This window comes from Oncorhynchus keta, chromosome 10, assembly GCF_023373465.1.
Source record: "Oncorhynchus keta strain PuntledgeMale-10-30-2019 chromosome 10, Oket_V2, whole genome shotgun sequence".
Lineage (NCBI taxonomy): Eukaryota > Metazoa > Chordata > Actinopteri > Salmoniformes > Salmonidae > Oncorhynchus > Oncorhynchus keta.
The window spans coordinates 2,880,759-2,884,143 of record NC_068430.1 but is presented as its reverse complement, the minus strand read 5'-3'; the positions used below and the strand labels follow the sequence as shown (position 1 = coordinate 2,884,143).

The window sequence follows — 3,385 nt, the reverse complement described above, 5'->3', positions numbered from 1 at the left end:
CTATAGATGTGTCCTACCTACCACCAGCGTATCCTATAGATGTGTCCTACCTACCACCAGCGTATCCCTATGGATGTGTCCTACCTACCACCAGCGTATCCTATAGATGTGTCCTACCTACCACCAGCGTATCCTATAGATGTGTCCTACCTACCACCAGCGTATCCTATAGATGTGTCCTACCTACCACCAGCGTATCCTATAGATGTGTCCTACCTACCACCAGCGTATCCTATAGATGTGTCCTACCTACCACCAGCGTATCTTATGGATGTGTCCTACCTACCACCAGCGTATCCTATAGATGTGTCCTACCTACCACCAGCGTATCCTATAGATGTGTCCTACCTACCACCAGCGTATCCTATAGATGTGTCCTACCTACCACCAGCGTATCCTATAGATGTGTCCTACCTACCACCAGCGTATCCTATAGATGTGTCCTACCTACCACCAGCGTATCCTAGGATGTGTCCCTACCACCAGCGTATCCTGAGATGTGTCCTACCTACCACCAGCGTATCCTATGGATGTGTCCTACCTACCACCAGCGTATCCTATGGATGTGTCCTACCTACCACCAGCGTATCCTATAGCTGTGTCCTACCTACCACCAGCGTATCCTATAGATGTGTCCTACCTACCACCAGCGTATCTTATAGATGTGTCCTACCTACCACCAGCGTATCCTATAGGATGTGTCCTACCTACCACCAGCGTATCCTATAGATGTGTCCTACCTACCACCAGCGTATCTTATAGATGTGTCCTACCTACCACCAGCGTATCCTATAGATGTGTCCTACCTACCACCAGCGTATCCTATAGGATGTGTCCTACCTACCACCAGCGTATCCTATAGATGTGTCCTACCTACCACCAGCGTATCCTATGGATGTGTCCTACCTACCACCAGCGTATCTTATAGATGTGTCCTACCTACCACCAGCGTATCCTATAGATGTGTCCTACCTACTGCCACCAGGCGTGTCCTATGGATGTGTCTACCTACCACCAAGTAATCTTATAGCTGTGTCCTACCTACCTGCCACCAGCGTATCCTATAGTGTCACCTGCACCCGTATCCTGCTAGATGTGATATACCTACACCAGGCGACATGTCTTATAGATGTGTCCTACCTACCACTAGCGTATCCTATAGATGTGTCATACCTACCACCAGCGTATCCTATAGATGTGTCCTACCTACCTCCAGCGTATCCTATAGATGTGTCCTACCTATAGCGTATCCTATAGATGTGTCCTACCTACCACCAGCGTATCTTATAGATGTGTCCTACCTACCACTAAGCGTATCCTATAGATGTGTCATACCTACCCCACCAGCGTATCCTATAGATGTCACCACCTACCTCCAGCGTATCCTATAGATGTGTCATACCTACCACCAGCGTATCTTATAGCTGTGTCCTACCTACCACCAGCGTATCCTATAGATGTCCTACCTACCACCAGCGTATCTTATAGCTGTGTCCTACCTACCACCAGCGTATCCTAAGGATGTGTCTACCTACCACCAGCGTATCCTATAGATGTGTCCTACCTACCACCAGCGTATCCCTGGGATGTGTCTACCTACCACCAGCGTATCCCTAAGGATGTGTCTACCTACCACCAGCGTATCTTATAGATGTGTCCTACCTACCACCTATCTTAAGATGTGTCCTACCTGCCACCAGCGTATCCTATAGATGTGTCTACCTACCACCAGGCGTATCCTAAGGATGTGTCCTACCTACCACCAGCGTATCCTATGGATGTGTCCTACCTGCCACCAGCGTATCCTATGGATGTGTCTGCCTGCCAGCGTATCCTAGATGTGTCCTACCTACCACCAGCGTATCCTATAGCTGTGTCCTACCTACCACCAGCGTATCCTATAGATGTGTCCTACCTACCACCAGCGTATCTTAAGGATGTGTCCTACCTACCTACCAGCGTATCTTAAGGATGAATAAAGCACCTACCAGCGTATCCTATAGATGTATCCTACCTACCACCAGCGTATCCTAAGGATGTGTCCTACCTACCACCAGCGTATCCTAAGGATGTGTCCTACCTACCACCAGCGTATCTTATAGATGTCCTACCTACCACCAGGCGTATCTTATGGGTGTGTCCTACCTACCACCAGCGTATCCTAAGGATGTGTATTCTACCTACCACCAGGCGTATCCTATGAATTATTGTCCTACCTACCACCAGCGTATCCTATAGATGTCCTACCTACCACCAGCGTATCTTATAGATGTGTCCTACCTACCAGGCGTATCCTATAGATGTGTGTCATACCTACCACCAGGCGTATCTTATAGATGTGTCCTACCTGCCACCAGCGTATCCTATAGATGTGTCCTACCTACCACCAGCGTATCCTATAGATGTGTCCTACCTGCCACCAGCGTATCTTATAGATGTGTCCTACCTACCACCAGCGTATCTTATAGATGTGTCCTACCTACCTCAGCGTATCTTATAGATGTGTCCTACCTACCACTAGCGTATCCTATAGATGTGTCCTACCTACCACTAGCGTATCCTATAGATGTGTCCTACCTACCACCAGGCGTATCCTATAGCTGTGTCCTACCTACCACCAGCGTATCTTAGATGGCTGTGTCCTACCTACCACCAGCGTATCCTATAGATGTGTCCTACCTACCACCAGCGTATCCTGGATGTGTCCTACCTACCACCAGCGTATCCTATAGATGTGTCTACCTACCACCAGCGTATCCTATAGATGTGTCCTACCTACCACCAGCGTATCTTATGGATGTGTCTACCTACCACCAGCGTATCTTATAGATGTGTCCTACCTACCACCAGCGTATCCTATAGATGTGTCCTACCTACCACCAGCGTATCCTATAGATGTGTCTACCTACCACCAGCGTATCCTATAGATGTGTCCTACCTACCACCAGGCGTAATCCTATAGATGTCCTACCTACCACCAGCGTATCTTATAGATGTGTCCTACCTACCACCAGGCGTATCTATAGATGTGTCCTACCTACCACCAGCGTATCTTATAGATGTGTCCTGTGCCACCAGCGTATCCTATAGATGTGTCCTACCTACCACCAGCGTATCCTATGGATGTGTCCTACCTACCACCAGCGTATCCTATAGATGTGTCCTACCTGCCACCAGGCGTATCCTATAGATGTGTCCTACCTACCACCAGCGTATCCTATAGATGTGTCCTACCTACCAGGCGTATCTTATAGCTGTGTCCTACCTGCCACCAGGCGGTAATCCTAGATGTGGTCCTACCTACCACGTGTCAGCGTATCTAAAGATGTGTCATACCTACCACCAGCGTATCCTATAGATGTGTCCTACCTACCACCACCAGCGT

General features: G+C 48.7%; 1 long non-coding RNA gene across 3 annotated transcripts; it reads right to left on the bottom strand.

Moving 5' to 3' along the window:
• Positions 1 to 8: 8 nt before the first annotated feature.
• On the bottom strand, positions 9 to 2,900 carry LOC127932674 (uncharacterized). Of its 3 annotated transcripts, XR_008146332.1 has the most exons (5): positions 2,841 to 2,890; positions 1,174 to 1,239; positions 283 to 447; positions 85 to 249; positions 9 to 50 (listed from the first exon to the last, which is right to left on the bottom strand). It is a non-coding gene; the product is annotated as an uncharacterized LOC127932674 (long non-coding RNA). The 3 variants fall into 3 exon arrangements; XR_008146333.1 differs by lacking the exon at positions 1,174 to 1,239 and having other exon boundaries at positions 316 to 447; positions 2,841 to 2,900; XR_008146334.1 differs by lacking the exons at positions 1,174 to 1,239; positions 2,841 to 2,890 and adding an exon at positions 774 to 828 and having other exon boundaries at positions 316 to 447.
• Positions 2,901 to 3,385: the final 485 nt, after the last annotated feature.